The sequence below is a fragment of the Chionomys nivalis genome, chromosome 1, assembly GCF_950005125.1.
Source record: "Chionomys nivalis chromosome 1, mChiNiv1.1, whole genome shotgun sequence".
NCBI classification, from domain to species: Eukaryota; Metazoa; Chordata; class Mammalia; order Rodentia; family Cricetidae; genus Chionomys; species Chionomys nivalis.
The window spans coordinates 181115562-181132753 of record NC_080086.1 but is presented as its reverse complement, the minus strand read 5'-3'; the positions used below and the strand labels follow the sequence as shown (position 1 = coordinate 181132753).

At 40.9% G+C, this 17192-nt stretch overlaps 1 protein-coding gene across 3 annotated transcripts in view; it reads right to left on the bottom strand.

Annotated features, from left to right (window-relative positions):
• Positions 1–17192, bottom strand: part of Tspan12 (tetraspanin 12) — a 101642-nt gene that overhangs the window by 68964 nt on the left and 15486 nt on the right. For all 3 annotated transcript variants that reach the window (XM_057790612.1, XM_057790630.1, XM_057790621.1), the window contains exon 2: positions 721–876. The gene's annotated coding sequence lies outside the window, so the exon portion shown is untranslated. The remainder of the gene's footprint in view (positions 1–720; positions 877–17192) is intronic.

Genomic DNA, 17192 nt, shown 5'->3' with positions numbered 1-17192 from the left:
CCAGAGAAAAGGCTGACTCTCGGGATGAATGAAGGTGTACAGTAAAGTGGTTCCCAGGAGACCTGCCGCCCGGTCTTCTGCATACTAATGAGCTTTTCTTTGCTCCTTCCCAAGGGACAGCAATTGTTCTAAAGGTTACAAACCTTTACCTCTCTAGAGATGCCACGGGCATTCTCCCAACACACACACACACATACACACACACACACACACACACACACACACACAGTGAACTGGAGCAAGCTAGTGCCCTTCTCTTCAGAACAATTTCTGGGTCCCAGCTCAGCGTTCCACACCCCACCACCCGGTCGCACAGCCCGGGTGTGAACTCGGGGGACTACAGGGGGCGCAGCGCAAAACTAGGATTCCGCCCCGGGACTAGGCTTTCTTTGGGAGAATGTGAGAAACACTGTTGATCGTCCGGGAATAATGGATGAGCCTGGGGCGGGGTGGCGAATAGTGGGGAAGGGACTTCAGGGAATCAGGGTCGGCGCAGCTGTGCCCACTCAGGTCAGGTCATTCACCCACCCCCAAACCTCAGGACCCCGCGTGCCGCTGCGACCCTGAGGTCCCCGCCGCCCGCAGAGCACAAAGCCCGCGCGGTGAAGCAAAGCCACCGCGGCCGCGCGCCCCCGGCAGGACGCACCGCGCAGCGCAGAAGCTACTCGGCGGGCAGCCGGGACCGTGGGCAGGAGAGATGCAGGACTTGTAGCCACTCACCTTCCGAGCCGCGCTCCAACCGGGGGACAGTCGGGGACACACGGCGGACACTCATCCGGGCAGGGACACTCCTCCCGTAGAGCCAAGGGGCAGCATTGGCTCCAGCGGCAGACGCTTCCTTGTCTCACTCTCCCCAGCCGTCGCTGTCGCTGACTCCTGGGAAAAAGAAAAGGAAAAAAAAAAAAAAAAGTCCCGGGCAACAGTCCCTGGAAAGTCTCTGCTAAGCCACCTCCCAACGCCGCTGTCCCTCCCAAGTCCTCGCCAAGTCCGGACGAGGCAGCCGCGGCAGCCAGGGCCAGCTGCACAAACTCTCAGCGCATGCTCGGCCGCTGGCTGCCGGGTTGGGTCCTAGTGGGTGTTTCTTGTCCCTCTCACCCAGAGTGACACCCCAGAGGGATTCTTCACCTCTGTAAGACAGAATGCTGGAGAGATAAAAAAAAAAAAAAAACCCTGCAAAGCAGGGAGGAGTCCTCGCAGCAAGTCCCTTTAAAATGGTGTCGTTGCAGGAATGGAGACTGAGTTATAAGCATAAGGAAACAGGCTTTTATTATATGAAAATATTTGTGTTTGAGAAGGGGGGCCACGGGTGGCCCAACCTAATTCCTGCAATGAGAGAATAGTTTTCACAACCTTTGTGAAGCCGCCTCCTGTGACTTGTCACTAACGTGGTGCCCTGTGATCCTTATTGATTTGTGCACGCCCCCAATCAAAAACAAATAAATATATAAATATATAAAACACAGTTCTAACCCGCTCCACTCCACTAATACTAGCAAGACCATCAATGTATCCTATCCAGGCTTAGTATTCGGCTAAGGAAAAGAGCAGTTAATTCTTTCAATTAATTCAAATTTTCCAAAACTTCTCTTGACTGTGTTCTAACTGGTGATTTATCTCAAACGGCACACAGGGTAGTTAGTGAGTCTTCAGAAACTTCGTGGTACTTCTTGAATTTCTAGTTTTTTTTTTTTTTTAAGGTGGAATTCAGGAAGTATCACGCTAGCCACAAAGCATCTCTCCAAACCTAGCTTCTATTTCAGAAGTAAGAAATTTCACACTGAAAATTTTAAATTGCTGGATCATACTGCTCTCCCCAAATAGATTGAGTTTTATCTCTCACAACAGCATACATTGCAGTGATCGTCTGTTCCCACATCTAATAGGAAGTAAAACCTCACTTATAAATGAGAGTTTCCTGAGATCCAAGCAACATCTTTGAGGAAAACTAATAACTGGCGTCCTCAGTATAATTTGCAGCTGTAGTCTGTGTCCATCGTCACCTGTCAGCCGTGTGACCAAAATGACAAGAAGACATGGTCTAAGTTGGTTGGAACTGAGGTCAACACCATGAGACAATGTGGATGCCCAGGGCTAAGCTAATGACATTCTTCCTAAGCAAACCTTAAGACACTCAGCCCTAAAAAGCATACAAGAAGTGCAACCACCCGCACAGATTGCCAAGGAGAGCATCCATCAGATGCCTAGCACTCCAACTACACAGTGACTTTCTCGAAGTGTGGGGAGGAGCTAAGAAAGTTGCTTTTATCCTTCACCAGTGGGTTTGCAGGCGAAGGCGGCTGCCTGAGTCACAATAAAGACAGCTGAAAAAATTACACCATTCAAAGGCTGCTGGTGCTACACCTTCCTGGGAGATATAAAAATTCCCTTCTGGAAGGGAGGCTTTGCATTAAAACTGAGAAAAGGAATGCCAACAATGCTCAGGTCTCAGAACGAACACTCCTTTCCATTGCTAGAAAACTGGTCACCTACCCTAGGATGATAAAATAATAAAAATAGATAAAAATGCTTTAGAGGCACATGTGTCCCCTCTTTCCACAGGAAATAAGGAATGTAGAACCTAAAGAAAGTCAAAGTAATAGTATAACATCATCTCTTAGTCCAACCAGAGTTCACACTACTGTCTGGAATCCTAGCTGTCTGTCTAGCACACAGTTTAGTGGCAAGGTCCCTGTCTTAGGATCACTTCCCGTGAGCTCTGAGAAAAATCCTGAAGCTCTGGTGAACTTCAGCACACTGAATTCGGAGTCTCCAAAGGGTGGCCTTAGTGTGCAATTTATTTCAAAATTCTCAAGGCAACTTACAGAGTTTAATCAACTTCAGTATGAAAGACCACATCACTTTTAGAACACAGGGCAGTTGGAATGGCCTGCCTCAGTTTGACCAGTCTCTACCCTCATTTTGCCCTTTGCCTCCAGAACAAGATTCCCTATGGGAAGCCCTTGGGCTACTTAAGAGTAGTCCAGTCCATTTCGCCTCCCTCTCCAGGAGGAGCCTGACAATTGTATTCTGTAGGCTCTGTAGTTTCCTCAACCACATTCTCTACATGGGCACCGTTACCATTTGAGTAAGGAGTGGCATATTCAGAATGAGTAGTCTACTCATTACCCGAAAGGCAGGAACCCATTCTAAGGCAGTATGTGCTTCATTAAGTATTATTTGAGTGTGTGGCACTTACTGGACCTCCGCCCTGCTGAAGATATTGAAAACTTAAGTCCCTGCCTGCTGAGAAAAGACCAAACAGTTCCTTTCTGTTTATTTAATGGTAATAATATGAATAAGATCTGCATTTACAAGTGCTCTTTTCATCAGGTCCAAAGTTAAGAGCGAAGCTCAGTCATGCAGGAAGACGGGCACAAGCTCTTCTCAGCACATGGCACTCCCCTTGTGCACAGCTTATCCTGCCCATTCTGCTCAGCGTGGAGAGGAAGGAACGGCATAGGTGTTTGGTTGCGTGAATGAACAAGTTTTGCTGACTTCTGAATGTAAAAGGCGGTTCTTCACCATCATGAACCAAAGAGGCTAATGGGTTGCTTTTATTAAACAAGTCTGTACACAGCACAATGGCTACTTCCCACAGCGACACACGAACTTCTCAGATCCATAGTGGCATACTGAGACTCAACAGACCTCTTCAGGATGATGATGCAGCAACTAAAGGAGTATCTAAGATTTTAGTTATTAAATAAGGTTTGCCTTCCTATTTCCACTGTTAACCTGTATTATAGCATCTCAAATCTTGGTGTGTGTGTGAGTCAGGGGGGGTCCCACTGGCAGGCTCCAAGAAGGAAGACAGATTGGTCATTTCCTACTGGCTCTATGTCAAACACACATACATACTCAAGCTATGAAATACAGTCCGACCTTTATCTTTTGAAAGTACATGCCCAATAAGACCAAAAAAGCCTTCCTCTTCTTTGTTGACTCAAGTAACCTTCACTGTACTGTAAGTTTAAAATACCCAGACAAAATACAAGGCATCTGCTGAGCATGGTAACTTATGCCTTTAGCCCTAGCACTCAGGAAGCAGAAGCAGAAGGATCCCTGTAAGTTCCAGGCGAGCCTAGATTACTTAGTGAGCTTCAGGAAAGCCAGGACTACATACTGAAAATCTATCCCAAAACTAAAAATAAATTTAAAGGGCAAAGTATCTAGTCAGATTAAAATTTCCAAAAAACAAAAATGGGCCCACTAATACCACGATGCGCAACTTTTAGTATTTGCCTGAATTTGTTTTACTGAAGTCAAAATTTCTCTTAATTAAATTTGAACATATATACAATTGGAAACTAGAAATTCTACCACTGCACTAAGTAAGAAGGGAGTTTTACTTGACAGTGAACAAACACAGCTCCTTTCCTCTGTAACAGTCCTGGGGGCAGGTCTTGTCTTGCCGGCATCCTTTTTATAATGATGCTCATTTAGCATCTTCTGACACTTGTGACATCTTCTGAGATGTATCATCTCAGTGTCCTCGGCCATCCCATGTCCTCCTAGCCACAAAGCCATTTAGTGAATCCAGACTTCATGTTCAGTCACCACTATTCCTGGAGAAAAAAAGAAAATACTTCCTTCCTGTTGATCTCTTTAGGGAATACAGAAACTTCCTCGGAGGTAGTGTGGGAAGCTGTCACTCTTGCCTCACTCCCTATGACTGTGTTACATTCGCATGAATGAATTGGTTGCTAACAGTAAGTATGGTTTTACCGTGATGGATATTAAACCGATTAGAATGCAGTCTCGGCACCTGAGGCAACTCTTGTCCCAACTTCAGAGATTTTGAACTCATTAACCAGCAGACATTGAAGGCAACAACCCCACTGTACTCAGGAGGTGTCCACTGGCTCATTATTAGAAACGTAGACCATAAAGAGTCAAAGTTCCAGAGAAATCCCTGCTCTCAGTTTACAACTTCATTGGCACAATTTCTTTGCGGAAAGCAAAGCTTAGAAAATCTAAAAATGCCTTTTCTTTATGAAAAATCTAATTTCAGTTATTTAAAAATAAATGAAAGGAAAGGAAAGAATCGAGGTCTAATAAACTACCAGCTCCTCTTTCCTTAATAGAGCTGTCGCACAGCACTCTGTTTTTTCAGCACACCAGCTCTTTGTCACATCCACAGTACCACAACTAGAGACAGACTGAACAAGCTACCACACGCCCTCACCTTCTACCCTTTCAGTTCCTACTCCAACTGGACACTTCATAAAATGTCTATTCATTTATAATATTGAAATGTTCGATTTCTACAATGATGCTCATTTAGCTACCTCAAACACAAATATGCTCATTCTACTATTTATAGGATAACTACTATATGCAGTATCAGCTACAATTTTGGGATTAGAATTTAGAATTAGAAAAGAGTGTCATTGGAATTTTAAGTTTTCTCTTATTATATGCATATCTCTGTAGGTCTGTGTATACGTGTGCATAAAGGTATGTATATGTGTGCTTGTTAGCCCAAACCATATATCCTGATCCAGAGTTATAGTGAATTTCTACTTCATAGTTTATAGTGTGGATGCACACATTATTGACTGAATGATGGGGAAATCTAATGTCTATTCTCTTTTTAGTGGTGATGTTATGCTTACTTAGATGACACAGATGCTTTCCATTATGTTGTATCTTGTTAGGGCTGATTTTCTCTCTCAGAAAGCAATATAACCTGACCACTAATCTCAGGAGGAATGGAGAGGGTGATCACCTGCCAGGGGCATAGGAATTCCATAGTGAAACTCCACAGTTAATTTTAATGATGTATGGGTGTTTCCATCATTGGAGTACTTATCTTAACTTTATTATCAAAGTAAGCTGCCTGACTAGCTGAAGAACAGACCTGGAATGTAGCAGGATTGGTTTGGAAAATTTGTAGATATTTTCCAAAATAGCTGGTAAGAATTAAAATATGTTTGGTTTATTGTTGTTGTTATTATTATTATTATTGGTGTGTGTGTGTGTGTGTGTGTGAGAGAGAGAGAGAGAGAGAGAGTTTTCTACTTATGTTTTATGTGTCTCTGTTACCTGGCTGAAATCTTCCCAAGCCTGCCATATGCAATAAAATGGTTACTATTTCCAGGAAGGAAGCTTAAGGAGCAGCAACAGCCAGCCAGGGCTGGAGAGCTGAGCATAGCGTCACTTCATTCACCAGGTCCCCATGGCCATTCCTCATATCAGGCATGTAACTGAGAATCAAACAGGAAACTTGCCTATCTAAGCTGATTCTCTTCCCCGTTTTCCTTTCCCTGGCAGTCACGAACTTACCTATAGAAAGATGGCGTCACACACTCAGTTCCCCTTTTCCTTCTGCTCCACATCCTTCAAGCTGCTAAGCTCCGAGCCTCCCAGACAAACTTACCCAGGCCGCAGCAAGTCAAGCTTTCACACGCAGCCTCATTTCACTCAGTTATGAGAGCAGATGAGGACGGCCAGACCCTAAAATCTAAACCAATCAATTAGAGTGTGACTGGAATTTGAGCAAAGACTCATCAAAAGGCGGTGTAAATTCAGGCAGCCAAGCGGAACAGAGTATGAGGGGAATGTATTGGCAAGCCCGAGGTGGAAATCTCAGGAGGAAGGCAGATGGCAGTCAAAGAGGCAGGGCAAATGGTGGAGGGCAGGTGCCCTGGCAGATGGACAGAACTCAGGAGGAAGGGGGTTTGGCAGAAGAGAGAGAAAGAAAAAAAGAAAGGAAGAGGGAGGAGAGGGAGAGGGAGGAAGGGAGGGAGGGAGGGAGGGAGGGAGGGAGGGAGGGAGGGAGGGAGGGAGGGAGGGAAGGAGGGAAGGAGGGAAGGAGGGAAGGAGGGAAGGAGGGAAGGAGGGAAGGAGGGAAGGGAAGGGAAGGGAAGGGAAGGGAAGGGAAGGAAAGGAAAGGAAAGGAAAGGAAAGGAAAGGAAAGGAAAGGAAAGGAAAGGAAAGGAAAGGAAAGGAAAGGAAAGGAAAGGCAAGGAAAGGCAAGGAAAGGCAAGGAAAGGCAAGGAAAGGCAAGGAAAGGCAAGGAAAGGCAAGGAAAGGCAAGGAAAGGCAAGGAAAGGCAAGGAAAGGCAAGGAAAGGCAAGGAAAGGCAAGGAAAGGCAAGGCAGGAGGGAGGGAGGGAGGGAGAGAAACAATGTAGAAAGTCTCCCTGAAGCAAAAGTCCCGTTCCTGCCAAGGTGATTTAGACACTCTTTGCCAAGCCCAAGCTCTGAGACTGATCCTGAGACCTGAACTCTAGCCCATACAAAGTCAGTAAAGTTGAAGGGACTATTTTCTCAAGCCTAATTTTAGGAATCCAGTATTCTAATTGGGAATGTTTGCAGTCTCTGGATTGAAGATCTCAACTCTGGGCTGAAAAACTTGTCATGAATTTAGAGCCACCGAGGGCATGATACGATATGTGTCTGAACAATAGCGCAGATGTCTGAGGAGAGGGTACCTGCTTGTAGGCGGTGGTTTCCCCTCTTGCTAGGGATGTGAACACAAAGGTTGTGTAATATGTGAGTGGCCTAAATTTAGCTGGGGTCACACTGTCCTTGGAGGTTTAAATAGAACAGGCTAAGCCACTTTCCTGCAAGCCACGGGTAAAAATTCTTTCACCTTTCGCTGCCTTTGGGGATTCAAGAATGGGGCAAGAAGGAGGAAATGCCTGTGGAGTCCTGATGCAGTTTACAGACCATGTCAGCTCCCGCACACCAGTCTTCTGTCAGAGGTGACAGCTTTTCGGGAACTTTCCCTTAGTACAGCCATTACAATCCATGCGCACTGCGGCTTTTGACTAATGTCTCAAAGAATCAGAAGGGGCTTCTGTAGCAACATACAGACCACTCAGAACAAGCGTTAGTGACTTTCAGCATCTGTGGTCTTTGTGTTCCCAGTAGCCCCTCTCTGTGGGGTCTCTCACTGACTAAGAGAACTTCAGCTCTCTTCAGGTAACATCTCACACAGTTGCCATAACTATCTCTTTTATTTTATTATCTGTTTTTACCCTAGAATTTTTGACTTTTACATAATCCTCTACCTAAGAAAAATAAGCAAACTTTTTCTTTTGTTTTGTTTTATAGTACTTACTATATGATAGGAACTATCTTTAAGCATCATATAAATAGTGACAGTTTAATACTCTTTCCATTTCAGTCCTGAGGAAATCAAGCAGATCATGTTAAGTAAAGGCAAGAGACAGAAATGCAGTGCTAGGTTGTCTATAGCTACAATCCTCTAAGACCTGGTAATCCAGAAAAATACATAGAAATAAATGACTGTATAGTAATTAGGACGAGTATTTAGATAGCAATAGGTAGGATGTGCTGAAGGAAATCTGAGAGAGAGGAGATCCTTTCTATTGGCAGGATTTAACGAAAGAATCAAACACTAGCCTTTTAAGGAGTCTAAGGGCAGAGGAAACGCTAACTATTCCATTTGCTTCCTAGACATCGGCAAACTCTTCACTGTAGTGACCATTCTGATAACTCCTTTAGGAAAAAAAATTCCTTTGTTTGTGTGTATAAGCCAAAACAGTGTGTGGTGTGGTATGGTGTGGTGTGGTGTGTGTGTGTGTGTGTGTGTGTGTGTTTGTGCACACATTTAGATGTGTACACATGGAAGATTCTTATTAACATGAAATAAGCTTCTCCATTGGAGAAGATTTAATAAACATGAATTTTTATAAATACCGAGCCATCCTAAAGGACTTAACAAAGAGGGAGATGTGGAGCACAAAAACACAGAAATACAGTGAAAATGGAAGGAAACAGTGTGTATGAGAGAGAAAGGAAGGGAGATGAAGGGGGAGGGGCATATAAAATAGCTAGAGACAAAGTGAAAAGAAGAAAGAGGGGAGAGAAAAAACAAGGAAAAAGGAGAGAAGGAGGAGGAAAGTAAGGAAATACAGGAGGGAAAGAAAATGCCATGACTGCTGCCCCAGAGTTGTGAAGCCAGCCCTCTTTGTTCCCGTCAGTCGCTTCCTGATACTTGTCTCTGAAATGCTAGTCCTAACACAGCTGCAGCATCACACAAGGTAGAACAAGGGATCAGTCTCTTTTGCTTCCAGGCCTCTCCAGACTGCCTCTGTGTCCCAGAAGAATATTCATGACTCTGACATCCGTTCTTAGAAACCTAAACAGTTAGTACGCTAAGGGCAATAAGGGCAATGCCCTTTGATTCTATAGATAATAACAGTTTAATGTTTTCAAATGGAAAACAGAAAAAAAGAAAGAAAGAAAAAAGGAAAGGAGCATGACTGGTCCTGGGTTTTGGCACCAGATGAATAAAAAGAAGAAATAAGAAGGGAAAGAACATGACAGCTCTGAGGTATGATGGAGGAGGTTTATCACAGCTATGGGAGAGCGCAGAGCTTAAGTCAGAGAGAGTGGACATGACCCTGAGCCATGTGAGGAAAAGGGGAGAGGAAACAAGAGGAAAGACAAAGGAACCAAGTGCATCAGCCAGGAGGCCCAAAGAGGGTAGAGTAAAAAGACCAGGTACCCAAACTGGTTGGATTATATAGGGAAGGGCAGCCCAGCCTCTGGGATGGAGAAGTTTAGGGTATGGGTTGGAGTATTCCAGCTAGGGATGGGGTATGCTAGCTACCCTGAAAAGGGTAGGCATTCAGGGATGCAAGGAGGACCTGGCAGCTGGAGTCAGCTTTGATATATTAAATAGGTATCTCATCCATTTTTTTATGGAGACACCCCTATCTCTGTTTTGAAGGATTTCAAAGGTACAAGATTAGTTTACATACTCTCTTTACTTCAAAACAACAATAACAAAAACTTCTTATTTAGGAGAACTTCAGAAATGGCCCATTGTTAACAGGTCAAATATTCATGGTTTTTATGGGTATATTTAAGAATATTAACTTTAAATCAGCTTTTCTTTTGATTTTTCTTTGGCTTTTCAGGTTTAAAATAGGTATAGTTAAAATAGATGAAGCACCTGTGCTCATATTTACTTATAATGTCTTTTAGACCTGGAACATTCACCGTGAGTGTAATTTTACTTTATTAATATGGGTCACACAATAGTTATTGGTTTGCTCTTCTAACCCATAGTCAAGCGTATAAATCATGATGCATTTAACCTATCCTCATTAATTTACGGTGCCAAATGACAACAATAATGGATTTTTTAACTTGAAAATCATCACAAAATAATTAGTGAATCAGTGTTCTGCAGGAACTCAGTGAAGGTGTCCTTGTGGTTTTCAATTTAATAGATGAGGGAAAGATGTGATTTCTCAAAAGACATGCGTTCTGCTAAAACTCACTGGAGAGTTCCAAGTGTTGTTACAGAATATTTTCATACACTGTAAAAATGTGTCTCCGCCTAAGGAACCTTCTGATTGGTTTACTAAAGAGCTGAATGACCAATAGCTAGGCAGGAGAAGTTAGAAAGGATTTCGGGGGGAGAGAGAGAAAGATCAGTAAGAATCAAGGCACTAGATTTCACCAGAGACTCTCAAGAAGTCGGGCATACGGTACAGAACAAAGGTAACTGAGCCACGTGGCAGAATGTAGATTAATAAAGAAAGGTTAGTTTAGGTTATAAAAGCTAATTGGAAAAAATAAACCTAAGTTAAGGTCAAGTTTCCATAATTAATATTAAGTCTTCATGTCATTATTTGGGGGCTGGCAATCCAAAGACAGTGCGACAAGAAAAAATTACTATGAAATGTTTTAGAATTATTTTCATAATGTTAGGTAGTAAAGCTGCAGTGAATTCAGCTAGAAATATCAAACACATTTCAAATCTTTGGCTCGTTCTTCAGTGCCACATCCCCCACTTGGCACCCTGCATTCTCCACATGATTATTGTAAAGGAAACACTTACCATGCCCTGATGAATACAACAATTACAACACAAAAGAAATCATTAATGCATCAGAACAGAAAGACTATGGCCTGTTAGCATGTAATTAGGCTTCTGCTGCAATTATCCTCCATCTGAGAAATTTTCTTAATGTAAAAATGATAAAACAAATCATAAGCATTCACTTCATTTAATTAATGAGAGCTAAAAACACATTTAGTTTAATCTGTACCCTTTTATATGTTTTCCTAGGCATCTTAATTGTACAAAACCTAAGTATGTTCACATACTAAATATTTAACAATACCTGTATTCCAAAACCTTTTCTAAACACCCTTATCTCCTCACCTCAGAAACCTATCCAAATTTCCATTGTAGGCGCTAATTGTAGGTATTGAAGCATTAGAAGAGGAAAGAAAGGATTTGTGGAGCACCAGATGAGTGAGGTAGAAAAGACATATAATGAGGCAGAGAAGGAAGGAGAAAGTAGGAGGAAGAAAGTCAACAGGGGGTAGAAAAAAGATGCTGAGAGGAGGAGGAAAAGAAATGGAAAGCCAAGGACACAGGAATAAGGCAAAAAAAAAAATGGAAAAGTAAGCCTTGATGACATGGCTTGCCAGATGTGGAAATGGGGACACAGAAATCATGCTGTGTTCATATTGCTCAGCAGGCTACCTAAGCCCATCTCAATCACCCATCATCTGATGTGGGATTCCCCTCTGTATGCTATGAATATGTTTTAATGCCATTAAATAATAAAGAAGCTGTGTTGGGCCTATTGCAGTGCATAATAGGGCAAGGTGGAAATTCCAAGCAGATAGAGGAGGAGAAAGTAAGCAGAGTGAATGAAAAGTCACATAACCACTACCGGAGACAGACTCCAGACACTGGATGGAACCTTACTGGTAGGCTACAACCACATGGTGATACACAGATTGATAGAAATGGGTAATTTAAGTTACAAGAACTATCTAGCTAATAGACCAAGCACTGTTTTATTTAATACAGTTTCTGTGTGCTTATTTTGGGTCTGGGTTGGGAAAAAAACAAGCAGCCTCCACCTACAGATTGGCATGCCAACGTGTGCTGACTACATCCATGTAAAACCTAAGAAAGCTTGGAAAGGAATTTTAGGCACAAAAGAACAGAATTAAGCATGGCTTCTTGGTAGCCAGCAATGTTTGGGGGTGGGGGATGAGATCTATTTGCTGGCAGTGAACAGGGGTGCCATAGCTCCTTTAAGAGAGGTCTTTCTGATTCAATGGGAGCATCAAAACAAAACAACAACAACAAAAAAAAAACACGTAGTTTTGAAATGGTGGCTTCCTGATTCATGCTGGCAGCATGAACTCTTGACTCTTTCAGGAGGTCATACACTTAAATGGGGTCTATGAACTATGTGATACAAATTGCTTAATTGTGACACAGACCCATTGCAACCATGGAGCTGGAACAATGTTCATGGTTCTCAGAGGCAGTGAATGTGCCTCTGCCATGTTGGGCCAGGTAGAGCCAATAGGCAATGCCTTGGAGTTGGTCCTAGCCATGCCCACCTATCATTTAAAGGGAAAAAAAGTGCTCCTAGTCAAAAAATAATTACAGATATGCACGCAATAAAGACAAATCTAGATGAAAAAGACCTCTAAATGGGTCATGGTGTTGGATAAATATACATAGGCTTGGGAGAGAGAAGAAATAGTTATAAAAATAAGCATTTTTTATAAAAGAAAGTCTTTAAAGAGATAAAGTCATAGATTAAAATAAGCCATGTAAAGATGGAATATGAACAGAGAGTCTGTATTATGCATATTATTGTGTTTTTCTTCAAATTCTTTGACTACAGAGAGATATTTGATTCTGGGAACTACTAAGAAAAACCAATAGATATATTTTAAAGGTATCTTGATTTCAAAATCTGGGTCTAAGGATATGTTGCTTTGGAAAAGAGGTTCTTTTTTGTTTCCATAGAGGATAAGAACCTGTGGAATCCTTCCAGACTAATGTGGTTTGATGGGTCAAGACCCACTGAAAGATCACCATGAAACCCCAAAACATTTTGCCCAACAAAAATCAGGATGCAATTGCCCAAATTCCCTAAATGATTGTTTATAAATGCTTGTTTATATTTAAAGGGGTATATGCTATAGATATTTTCATTGGTATGGATCTTGGTCTATTGCTACAAATTTAAGGTCAATTTTGTTATATGTACATTTCTGCTATTGATTAAGGTATTGTGTTTGTGAAGCTCATTTAAAAATGTAATGTATAACTAAGAAATAAAGGTTAATAGATAATCATATATAATAGTTAAGCTTGTAATCATGTTAGTTAGGTTGTCGAGATATATAGATATATATTTCTGTTAGATAATTTTCAACATTTTCAAAGAATTACAGAATATGGCATTTAAAATGTTTTTAATAACTTGGGACTTTTTATGACAGTGAGACATATCTGCTCCTGGCAGCACCAGTCTACTTCAAGAGGATGATGGGAATAGAAGAGGCTCCTTATGGAGTTTGTTAGCCATTAGGACAAGAAACTGCTCTTGCCTGGACTTCTTGATAAATTGGACATGCAGAAATCACAGAAAAATGACTGCTGAAATTGCATAAAGAAGGTGAGACAGTTCTTCGGGGTTCCTGTTTCATGAAAGAGTCTGCCTGACATTTTAAAAAACATAGCAGAAAGCAACTGATGAACTTTATCAGTACAAGGCATAAGAAATCTTCAAATTTTCTGCTTCATGGATAAGTCTGCTGGATACTATGGTCCTGTAGGCTGAAGATGGGTGTCCCATTGTTACAGAAGAACTTTAAGTGACTGTTCAGGCAGCAAGATTCTGCTGTCAATTCTAGAGTTTTTGGAAGTTGCTTACAATGTACTTCCTGTTTACTTAGGTAATATATCCTTCTAGAAGTGTTGATGAAATTGCAGAATAGAAGTTATAGTTTTCCTGAGTTAAGATAAAGGATAAAGTAGATGTAAATATTGTAACTATAATTCTTGCTTGATACCTTTTATATGTAATTTTACTATGTTAAAATTAAAACCTTCCTTTTATTTAGACAGAGAAGGGAAGGTGATGTGAATTCCCCACTGTATGCTATGAATATGTTTTATTGTCATTGGTTAATAAAGAATCTTCTTTGGGACTATTGCAGCATAGAATAGGGCAAGGTGGGAGTTCCAAGAAGAGGAGAGAGTAGGCAGAGTCAATGAGAAGCCATGTAGCCACCTCAGGAGACAGACACAAGATGCTGCACAGAACTGATACACAGATTAATGGAAATAGGTTAATTTAAGATATAAGAGCTAGCTAAAATATGCATAAACTAATGGGCTAAGCAGTGTTTTAATTAATACAGTTTCTGTGTGTTTATTTGGGGTCTGGCCAGCCAGGAAACAAAAGAGCAGCCTCTGCCTACAATCATCTGCCAATCTCTCAATCTATCTTTATCTGTCTGTATGTCTGTCTATTATGTATCATCTTTGCCTGGTCAACAGAAGAAAGTGATTGATGATATTTTTGTTTTTCTTTTGTTTTCTGTTTTAGTAGCCATTTCTTTTATCTTTTACTTTCTTTCTTGGAGGTTGTTTGTATGTGTATGAGTGTTTTGCTTACATAGATAGATAGATAGATAGATAGATAGATAGATAGATAGATAGATAGAAAGATAGATAGATAGATAGATAGGAGGGAGAGTAGTGTTTTATATATATATCACTGTATCACTGTGTACCTGCTGTTCATATAAGCCAGAAGAAAGAATGAAATCCTCTTAAACTGGTGTTAAAGATGGTTGTGAGTCTTCGTGTGGATATTAGCAATCAAACTCAGTTTGTCTGTAAGAGCAGTCAGTGCTCTTAACTGTTGAGTCATCTCTCCAGCCCCATTTTGAACATCCTTCTGTCTCTGGAGAAAAGTGCAGAGAAGACTAAATCTGGCCTATTATTTTCAAGAGATAATGTTCTACAATTACCTAACAGTTTATTTTCCTTCCTCTATAACCAAAGGAGCTCTGAGTCACCCCCTTGGACTATTTCCTCTGCCAGAACTACATTCCTTACTGCCTCCTAAAAATGTGGTACTTGATCACTAAGGTCTGTAGGACAGTCAAAGAGAAGTTAATTCTGTTTCAGAAAACATATGTGCCCTATTTTGCTTGGTCAGGGCATACACTCTGGGCATGCTGAATTGAACGACAAACGAGATAAATTCAAGAGCCAGTGCAGAGGTCTTGAGTCCTTTCAACTTGCTTACAACTCCAAACAACTTCCTTTATAATCTATGGCTAGAGAAAGATTATGTTCCACTGAAAATCATACATGGAAAAACTGTGCTAAGTGAGTTTTCCCCAAATTTTCAGGTTTATGGTCCTGAAATATTTCAAATATATGCATATATGTATATTAAACATGTGGCCAGGCTTACTGGTACATGCCTTTAATCCCAGCTCTTGCAAGACAGATGCAGGTTTATCTCTGAATTTGAGACCAGCCTGGTCTACAGTGCAAGTTCCAGGACATCTAGAGCTACACAAGGAAATCATGTCTCTAAAACAAAAACAAAGTGTCTCAATATATAAATGGAAAATTTATTTGGACTTACCAAATCACTTGATAATAATTCAGTTTTGATTATGTATTTTAGGTACAAAGAAAGTCTCAAAAGAAGTAGTGCTGAAATGTTTTCCATCAGAATTAATAATTATTAAGATAATATATTATGTTGATACAAGTGGAGATTGTCACTTCTATAAAAAATATGCTACATATCATTATTTGACGTTTTCAATGAGAAATTTTGCCTAATTTTTCACAGACCATATTCTTCTAGCATGCAATGATGTGACCAAAATTATCATTAAAATCATTGTACTCTTCAAAACAACATAGTTGCCACTCTTAGTACTTTTACTTCCTAATCACTCTCCAAGGGTTTGGAACGCCCATCCTAATTTGTTGGAGTCTGGACTATAAATTAAATATTTTTAGTATTGTCCCGTAATGGGATACATATTATAAATTCCAGAAACCACTGGGGTGAAAGAATATTATAACCATAGGACATAGAAGACATTCTTTTAGGCCACCAACCAGCTCACAAATAGTTTATTATTTAATAATAAATAAATAAGGAAATTTATTATTAGTTATGAATGTTTGACCTTATCTTACCTCTTGTTTTAATCTATTTATCTTTATCTACATTTTGCTTCAGGTTTTTTTTTACCTTTTTGTATGTATTATGTGTGATGTACATATATGTATGTCCTACTTTTCTGTTTTTTATACCTGGCTGACTGACTGACAGCTGCCTGGCTTCTGGCCCTAGGTATGTCCTTCTCTTTTTCCCTTGTTGTACTTCTTCTTCTCTCAATCTTTCTTCTCCTTCTTCATTTTGGAACCTAAATTCCTCCTCCTACTTACTGTCTCTGCCCGACAACCCCACCTATCCCTCTCCTGCCTATGTGCCATTCAGCTTTTTATTAGACCAATCAGGTGCCTTAGGCAGGCCAAGCAAAACAAATGCAACACATTTTTACATAATTAAACAAAGACAACAGATACAAACATAAAACACCTTTACACAGTTAAAGGAATATTCACAGTGTAAATAAATGTAACACATCTTTACATAGTTAGAGTAATATTCCAAAATAATAGGGTTTTTTTTTTTCTTTTCAGACTGCAAGGTTATATACCCTTCTGTCCTTCAACAAGACCATTTTAAGCTCAGCGTGCCTGCAGACATCATGAAAGCAGATTTAGAGACAAGACTGAGCTTGCATTCCCACTGTTGAACTCTACTCCAGTGGTGTTGCTCTGCTGGAAAATCATGACATTTTGCCTCCTTTCTTGTTCTGGTCCCTCAGTAGAAGAATATCTATTTATGGAGCTAACATGGGGCCTCTCTAACAAGGACAGCATTTCTTTGGGTTGTGTCATGACCAGGGATTCCTAAAGAAACCTTGAACATAAATATTTCATTGGAACACATTTCCTTTAAATTTTGAAGGCACCCAAAGTAGCAAGCATCGAACCTTGTCAGTAATATTTAACTTTCACAGCTGGGAAACAGAACACTTGGGCTGTCCCCTTCAAACTGTGTTCTCTGGAACTAAGGTCACTAGAGAGAAAAAAATCTTCTGCTCTAGAGTTTATTGCAAGTCTCAGGTCACTTCTATTGTGCAGTGACGTGGCTGTCTTCCAGGGCGTCAGCAAAGCCTTCAGAGGCATCTGGAGTGAGGAAATGTGCAGCCCCACTGCATGCTCACAGTGGGACAGCCATAAGAACGTACTTTTCTTACTCTTCCCTTCTGTATTTAGTGTCTCCATTTTGTCATCTTTAATTTTTCCATAGTTGACAAAAACATATTCAA